Source organism: Nilaparvata lugens, chromosome 9, assembly GCF_014356525.2.
Source record: "Nilaparvata lugens isolate BPH chromosome 9, ASM1435652v1, whole genome shotgun sequence".
Lineage (NCBI taxonomy): Eukaryota > Metazoa > Arthropoda > Insecta > Hemiptera > Delphacidae > Nilaparvata > Nilaparvata lugens.
In genome coordinates, this window is record NC_052512.1 from 6157240 (window position 1) to 6167076 (window position 9837).

At 34.3% G+C, this 9837-nt stretch overlaps 1 long non-coding RNA gene across 1 annotated transcript; it reads right to left on the minus strand.

Moving 5' to 3' along the window:
* Positions 1–2949: 2949 nt before the first annotated feature.
* Positions 2950–9531, minus strand: LOC120353013. The gene is made up of 3 exons (XR_005572140.1): positions 9431–9531; positions 9253–9327; positions 2950–5013 (listed from the first exon to the last, which is right to left on the minus strand). It is a non-coding gene; the product is annotated as an uncharacterized LOC120353013 (long non-coding RNA).
* Between the last annotated feature and the right edge of the window lie 306 nt (positions 9532–9837).

Consider the following 9837-nt stretch of genomic DNA (forward strand, 5'->3'; position numbering starts at 1 on the left):
TGCTTCAAATGAATGTAGGTTTATTTCTAACATCTTGTTTTTGTAATCTTGTTTTCTATTAAGACATTTTTGAATGTTTTTTTTTTTGTTAGCAATGAAATTTAAATTCGAAAGAAGAATTATCAACAAACTCCTAACCAAAGAAAATCTCTGAGCTCAGTTTCAATCGGAATGTATGAGACTCCATATACAGCTGATAGAAAGCCAAGCATAAGCATACAACAATGGAACAAACACGTGGCAATAAGCTCGCGCTTTCGATCCACAGAGAATTAAATTCGATCAGCTGATTGAAAATATGATTTTAAGCTTTTCAATGATTACAACATATGTTAGAATATAATGTGTCAATTATATCAGTTCCATATGGCATTCACCTTACCATGTTCATAACCTTACTAAATAGGATCCTTCTTCATCCTTTAAAACTCTTAGAGGCAAAATATCTCAAAATCAGTTCTTAGTGTGCATCTAGCATGTTTGAAGAATATTTGTGCAGAGTTTTAAGTCAGTCGGTCAATTAGTTTGAGCTGTAGTGTGATTTTACATGAAAATTTTCAAAAAATGCCCTCTCCTGGACCCCTCTCTGCTCCTGGTTGGATTTTTTCTGCATAGATCTGATTTTTTTCGTGGCTGAACAAAAAAGTTCCTCATGACTTTGCTGTGAAATGAGAGGTTAAAAAGTACAACATTTTTGGGGGGCCCCAGCTCCCTCAGGGGGGCAAATTTCTGAAAATCCTCTCTTAGTGGATGTTTTGAGGCCATCATAAACAATTTTGCAAAATTTCAAGCTTGTAGGCTCAGTAGTTTGGGCTGTGGTGTGATTTCAGTCTGTTGGGGCTTAGCCTTTTATAGATATAGAGAAATTCATAAGAAGAGTTCTGATTTAATATATGATGGTGTTTGAGTTCGATGCAAAATTTTCAAACTTGAATAAAAATTTGTATAGCACTTTTGAATAATTTCCCAACTCACTGATAAAGGCCTTCAGTTTAATGAACTCATTGAAAACTAATCACTCACTCAAATGACGTTCGCTGAAGTTCTCTTAGCATAAATAATTATCTCCAATAATCAATTAGTCGAATCCTTTTGACTCTGCTGGGCTCCAGTATGGTCCAACTCGCATGTTATTCTCTATCAGTATTAAGTGTATATCAGAATATTTCACAATAAAGAACTCTTGAACAATCAAACTTTGATTACAAATATTTGACATTCAAAAAGGGACTGGCTTGATGCTTTTAAAAAATTATATGAAAGGGAACCTATCCTTATGTGCTGCTGTATTGGTCGAGATTACAAGCCAGAGAGAGCATTTCTTGGAGAAATTTTCATTTCTTCCTCTAAAATTTGTAAGCCCTCATCTGATTGGTTTTCTAGTCTTTGTAAGATGTGATGTGATTGGCTATTTGAGATTCAGGGTTTTCTTAGCTTTTGTTATAGAAAAATGAATAAGATTATACTTAAATGAATTATATAATAGACTGTAAGCATTTCAATTAAATAAATCTTAATATATACTAATATAATAATGAATACATTTACTTTTTTATGTGAGCTTTGTACACTCTAGTTTTTCATACTTTTCAGATTTCAATTAATATTCAAAATAACATAATAATCTTTCCTTTTCCATTACATAAACCTTTCTTTACATATAATATTTGATAAGTATCCAAATAACATATATTCGATTCATAATAATCAAGTGGTCAGTTTGCTGATCTGCTCACATAATAAATCAATAAATTGTTGACTGATCTAAGATCAGGAATCATACAAATTACAAAGCCTGTTGTGACATGCTAAATCAAAACAAGGATTTTAACCTCAAATGGTGCAAGTATTTTTCTTTTTATAATCTGCCAATAAATAAACTAAGTTGCTTCATTATTCTATTCCTGCCAAAGAATTCTCACTAATGCATAATCATATCCTCCATGGTTCTCTTATCACTTTATAGATAGTATGACTGCTCCTTATCAGAAAGAAGATTCAATTTTATTAGAGTGTTACCCTGACTAGGCTTACTGTTCTCTCAGTTTCATAATTCTATTAAAGATAGTTTGTTTCTTCTGAATTATTTTATTGTGTCAAACGGATCATCATATAATTCACCCCCTAATTTCTGATACAAAATGATGATTTGGACATAATATATAGTTTTTATGATCCTGGTGGTTTTGGATCAGGAATCATACAAATTACAAAGCCTGTTGATAAAAGTTAGTGAGAAATGTGTCTTCTAAAAATTCAATAATAGACATAATAAAAAATGAATTCGAATAAAATATATGTGCCATATATCAGCTAAACTCCTACTACATACAATATTCAAATACAAATAATCTCCTCCTCAACAGACGAACATAAAAAACATTTTCTAAACAATCCTCCACTCCCAGCTATGAGCAGTTCTCTGCGGTGTTACACTGCTATAGTATTTTATATGTTGGTGCAAAAACATTGTCAACCTAACGACACAATAATTCACAGGCTTGTGAAACATCAGCTTTTCCCTTGCAGCTATTAAAACATGATTGAACATTCAAACTTCTCCATCTTAATTTATTCTGGGCTTTATATAGTAACGAATTAAATTTTGATAAGCATGCAAAATTGCTAATTAAAAGAATTTTATAGGTCTTGAGCAAACAGCTGCTCTATCATTGCTGGGTGCGATAGCAACAAATGGAAGATTAGATAATAACGGATATCATGGCTAAAATTAGAACAGCCAAATAGAAAAGAATTTTTTCTTGCTATTGATTATATTATATAAAGTATTGGAATTTTGAGGTTAGGCTATTATACCTACTGGTCGGCAACCTAATAATCGATCAAGTCATGTAATTCGAAATCTAGCCAGACACCTTGGCAAATTTTGTTGTGAACAAATAGTATTCAACTAGAGGATTTGGTAATCACATGTCAACTTGTTGTGAATGGAAATACAACTTGAAAAAATTTATTATTTGTAATGAGCATGAACAAGACACATAAAATGGATGGAAGTATTGGGGAAGTATGATATTCAGTAGGCGCATGGATGCATTTGTGAATTTTGGATGAACCAATTGGGTTGCAGTGGTGGATGGGCAGCGATAGCGAGCCGGTTCAAATTTATCTATAGATGTTTATATAAATGATAAGAATTTGTAGGTTGTCGCTGCTCAGTTTATGTATCAGGTGTGGTCCGAGTAATTGTAAAATGTAATACTCAAGATATAGGTAATAACTTAGCAGATTGGCACAGACTGTTTGATCTTTTCATGGCGTGGTAACTGAGTGTTTGGATATGTACAGATTTGTAAGTCGGAAGTGTGAATGTTGAGAATAGGGGTAGAACAGAGCCCACTTGCCTGCCAGACGCTGCCATGGAATGCCACTAAATTTTATAGAGCACAGGTCCCTTCTGTTGAGTTGTGCATTTGAGGGATTTAAAGTTTGAATTCATAATTAATCTGTATAAGACTTAGTGATGCTATATTAAAGCGTAAATCATTTGAATATTTATTTATTCCCTTGGAGAAGACGACTTTGGCCACCAGGAAATCCAGGATGACAGGTAATTTGGATCGCCACCATCATCTTGTAAAATTCAGCACTTGAGTGAAAATTGTCGAAATATATAAATTCAGGGCACCCTCAGTGCTTCGAGTGAAATGAAAGTATTAAAAGCTAGCTTGTTGAAAGGTTATAAATATCGAATCAATATAAAACTTGTGCAAGTCTTTAAAGGTACAAAAAACGTATTTCACTAGATAAGAATTACATCAAATTTATATGTCCAAAGATGCATGGATGGAAGGAGTATTAAAATCTGATGTTGTAATGTTTGTATGCTCACTTGATCATAAATTTTATTGGCGGCTTATAGGGATATAGATGTGGCTCATGTTCACCGGATAGATTGATTTGTCTAGTTCCACCAGAGGCCGAACCTCAAGCTCTGAGAAATATACTAAGATATATACAGATTATTATATTTGAGATTTATAATTTATCAATTTATTATTTTTATTATTATCAGAAAGAAGATATATTTGAGTTCTATCAACAAGCAGCAGCAAGTCGATGTCTGAGCTGCATAAAATAAATGCATGTGATTGATGATTCAGAAAGCACATGGTAACGTTTCGTGCTAAAAAACTAGTGAGCTAATCTGTGATACTTTCTTTTTATATATAATTTGTTCCTATATTAATTGTTTTCGCTTGTTGCTCTATACATCTTTATCTATTTATTCATTCATTGATTGTTTGTGTAATATAATTTTGTCAATTTTTTATGGTGCATCCTTTATTTGTTTCCCTACTTCCTTGCATGACCAATCTCATTTTTATCTATCGAGTTACTAGTATTCAAATATCAATAAGATTACCATCCGACTTTATTCTTCACCGAATAAGTTGGTTAAGACAGCGATATACAGCCTTGATAGCCAAATCTTTGGAAATAATACGTTTTGTCGTGAATGGATGATAGTCAGTAAGAATTTACTGGGGACCGCAAGCAAGTGTGAAAGGCTGTTTTTGAGAATCAATAGCTTTAAGCAAGGAAGAAATTATTTTTTATAAATTTTTATTATTATTGTTGAGATTGTATTTTGAAGTTTCTATGAGCCCAAATTGCTGAATTTTATCATGTCATTAATATGTTAAATATAAGCCAGTTTGAGAATATTATAGGCTACAATAAATGAGCAATAAATAAAATTGAAATTGATGAATACCTGTCATATGAGATTGAGGTACTCCTTATTAGGAAAACTTTGTGACAACACTTAGCTTTTGTACATCTTATCTTGTGTGTTGTAAAGGCCTTGTTAGCTAAACTTTCACTTTTTTGAAATTTTTGAAACTTTATCCATTTTTAAAGTGAGTCTCTCTTCGTCCTTGCAGGGTGGGGTGGCGGACGCACTGCCGCCAGCGGAAGTAGCGGTAGTTGATGCTGAGGGGGTCGCGATAGAGTCCACAGTCCAAAAATCTCCAGTCATTGCCATGAATCCTGGGAACAATAATAAATCATCAAATATCTCCCAAGAAACAAGAAGGAAGATTATATTAGAGGGGTTACTCAAGTCATTTGCTAACAGTTTAGGAAATACAATGGCCAGAGTGAAGAAGGTCATAAAGGCGGAAATGAAGGAAGTGCAGGAGTCATTGGAGGATACGTCGGTAACGATGGGTAAGGAAACTGCAGACACAATACAAGTGGTAGAACGTAAGTTGGACGCTATGGATAGCAAAGTAGAAAATTATAGGGAGGAATTAAAGGTGATGATAAATTTACAAAAGGAAAATCAGGGAAAAATTACAGGGGGCTTAGCAAAAAGAATAGATATCGTTACCTGTGAGTTAAATGGAAAAATGGATCATTTAACAATACAAAGCACCTCGCAAATTCAAGAAATAGCAACAAGCATTGAAGCCGATTATAAAAAAGAATTTCAAGAGCAAGTCGTAATTGAAACACAGGACATAACCTCGATAGTAAATGGGAACAATAGTCAACTTATTTTCATAAATAAACAGCAGAATATTGAATCTACACAAATAACTCATCTAAATACTAATATCAATCAAAACAAAGTACTACTCAATTCATTGGAGACAGCCATTGGAGAACAGCAATTACTTTCATCTAAATTAAATACTGAAGTAGTGGATAATGGAACAGAAGCTACTGGTCATTGGAAACAGCTTTTATTAAGTAAGTTTACAGTATGAATGCTCTCAATTTCATGAGGTGATTCCATTACTTCCGCTTCCTCATAACTTTGATCTTCCTTGCTGCTAATCTCATGAGTTTGCTGCGATTGTTTCAATCTACATACTATGGAAAAATGATTGGGTTTTGAGCAATAGTTGCAAATTTTCCCTCAAGCTAGACAAATCCCTGAGTGTTTTCTACCACATCTGAAGCAACATTTGTGATTGATTACTGACAACTTGTTAAATTTTTTATTAAGAATAGGATTACCTGACTTAGCTGTAGGGGTGGAAGGCATCTGTTCGACTGAGTCAACACCTCTCATGATTTCAGTGCCTCTGTTCAATATTTCCATATTTTTATCCGCAAGCTCAACTGATTTGCAGAAGTTGACTACCTTTTCAAGATTAGCATCTTCACGAAGAAGTCTTTGCTGTAATTTTCTCGAGTTCACTCCGAGTGCTATTAGTGCTTCCATAATTTTATCTTCCTGGTCATTGAGGTTACAAGGTTTTATTAATCTTCTTAAATCTGCATAGAAACTATCAAATGGTTCATTAGGACTTTGTTTCCTGGTTAGCAATTTGTAGATGTCCATTGTCATGTTTTGTTTAGGCTTACAATATTTCTCCAAAGCTTCAAGAATTGAGGTAACCGTTTCAATGTCTTTCTCCCCTGATAATGTGTTGTACAATTTAAGTCCATCAGGTCCCAGTAAGTTTTTCAATCTAGCTACTTGTATCTCTCGAGATTTCTTTACAGTCTCGGTAGCAGTAAAATAAATTGTTACTTCTTCTTTGAAGTTGGCAAAATTATTTTTGATATCCCCATGTATAACTAGCATACCTGGTTTGTTGAATTCCATTTTCAATATTGAGCTATCACTTCTCACTTGAACACTCAATAATTCAATTATTCTATTATAACTTTCTTGTTTCATCTTTTTTTCGACTGCGCCATGTTAGATATTGAATAAATAATACTCTTCATATCAACCAACCATCTTTATTTTTAATACATTTAAGACTAGACTGTTATTAACGTTCTGGTAACTAATGTATTGAAATCATATGATAATAAATATCATCTGTAACAGTGGATAATGAAACAGAAGCTACTGGTCATTGGAAACAGGCCCAAGAGAAGTTAGTACAACTCGAGAGTCAGGTACATCAATTTCCACACGAGAATGTAGAGCCTATCCCCATAGCAACATTTGATTTATTGCACGGTTTCAATGGATTAGGCTGTTTTGATAATACCGACCGATATCTTCAACCTAAACAATTTATAGAACAAATAAAATTGGTACAATCCCTAACACCCAAATCTTGGAATATCTGGCAACTCTGATTAATCAGTTTGTTGAGCGGTGAACCTCTGATATTTTTCCAGACCTGTCATCAAGAATTTTGGTCATTGAATGAGTTTATCGCTGCTTTCCTGGAACAATATTGGAGTAAAAAAAGACATATGGATACACTAGCCAATATTATATCTTGTGAGTTCAATCCTAGGGTGGATGACACATATATCAATTTTGTTACTACACTCAAATTGAAGAATGCTCAGTTGGATGATCCAATTAATGATTCTGCCTTAGCAAACATAATCCTGAAAAAGCTACCCTTCCGAGTCAGAACAGCATTGACTACACAGCCAATAACTGGTTGCGAACATCTGATCAATCATTTATACAGTATACAGTCTGTGATGGCAATATCAAACCACCGGTCAGATCAGTCATATACACAAAATCAGTATAATTCAAATGCTAATCAGTATGCCAGGCAAGTTTATGAATTGTTACCATATCATTGTTCCCAAACGGCACCTCATTTTGAGTGTCGCAACAATCAGAATCAAAATAATAACAGGAATAATGGAAATTTTCAGAATCGTTCAACAAACCATTATTCACAACAGGCAGAACGAAAGAATGATTATGATGGCTGTGACCATTTCAATGCTGATACAGGATATGCTCACAATAATTACAACAGAAATTATAAACCGCCACCACAACAAATAAGTTCAAACTATACATAAGCATGCATCCAGATTAAACCAACGAAGAACACAGAACTCAACACCAGATAACCCACCACCAAACACAGAGAAGACTACATTTAAACAATTATTGCTATATGATACCCCCAATACAACACACATAAGCTCAGAAAAAATAGATAAAGAAAATAAAGATACTTCAGCCTCATATACCACCTTTGTGAACGATTTACCAGAAATATTATTAGAAGAACAGAAACCAATACAAGATAAGCCACCTTCAAAAACTGCCGCCCACCATGCACATAAAACACCCTGCAAGCATCAATCCCTCTTGGGCCTCATATTCCCCACCAAAGATCCATCACCGCTGGAGAACACCAACAGCCACCAGGATCATGCAAACAGTCACAAGAAAGGGACCACCACCATGCATCCGCGCACAGGACCTGCACACACGCTTAAATGGACCCCACCAAGGCACATCAAGGATCCCAAGATGAAGGACAGGGATGACGGACTACCAGAGAAAAGGAGCGCTCATCCCAAGGCCCGGAGGCAGAAGCAACGATGGAGGAACCACGCGCGCGCATACCGTCCACATGCACGGTTCAAGCAGCCGAGGAGGACACCAGACGACCGACACCAGGATGGAGGACAGGAAGGTATCGACGGCATGCATCCACTGCACATACATTTTAAGGAAGATACTCAACATTGTGACCAAAAAAATGGATCAAATAAATGGAATAAAACCAGAACTACTAGGAAAACTATGATGGATTCATGCATGGGCAACAATGAAGTGGATTATCATGAGAGATTAATGAAGGATGGAAGGTGTTTGAGAAGATTGAAAGAGATAAGGGATAATATCAAGAAAGTGAAAGTACCTGACTATTATATGATGATAGGTTATAGTATTGAAGAAATTATAAGTGTTTTGATTTATTGTATTGTGTGGATTACGATTGCTGTGATAATGAAAAGTGATGCTATTGATTTTGTCATGAAGACAGTGTTATTGTTGAAAGAGTTTATTATTGTTGATTGTGAGTCCTATATTGTTGAGTTATTTATTATCATGATTATGAGGATTAATGATGAATCTAAGAGGAAAATACCGGATGAAGATAATTGGGAGCTCTATGTTATAAAATTGTTTGTTGGTGTATTTAAAATTGTCAATAATGCAGCTAAAACGAAAATACCGAAATTCAATGAAAGTGGAATAAAACTCAATGGAATAAATAAAGATAATAAGGAAGAAAGAGGAACCAGATCAATGAAATGTTTGAAAGAGTACACCAGATACCGGGGCTTTAAATTCATGAAAGATAAATCAATAATAGGACAGCCTCACACCGATAGCAGATAACCTGATGGCCTACATCAACATCAACAAGCAGAAATTCAAGAAGATACAGGAAAACCACAAAAATTTTGCATGCAATATCGTCGAATTTGAAAGGAAATATGATAAGAAGACAAATAAAAACAATTTTATCAAAAAAACTGACCTACCTTAATAAATTTAGTATTGGATCTGCACCTCATGTCACCAAATTCAATTTTTAATTCACTCCAACCGATTGATGCCTGTTACAAACCAAAGAACAATTTTTAATTATGTGTTCTCTCACTAAGCATCGTTTAAAAAAGGGCACAAGAAGGGATATGTTGAATAAAATAAGTTAATTACCTTAAAGTGTGAGAATGGCAGAAGTTAGGTTAACTGGAACCAATAGAAGTGGAAATCTAGGAATTGTGACGTAGAAAGTATGAAATCTAGAAATCGTAAACGTAGCCAATGCCCACCTGATCAAAATCACAGAGCACCTGTTCAACACATGTCATATAAAACGCCTGTTACACGCATGTCGATTAAGTGAATGTTCCCAAGAAACTATATGTTATTTATTGTATCAGTTAATGTTATGTATATTTATTTGGATGTTTTATATTATTATCATTGTTATTAACACTTGTTACAAAAAAACCTCAAATGAAACCAGTTACCATTATAAAGCCCAAAACCAAGTATAGTAAAGGAAGAATTGTACCTGTATCTAGAGGATATTATCAAGATAGGAGACCTGAAAATTGTAA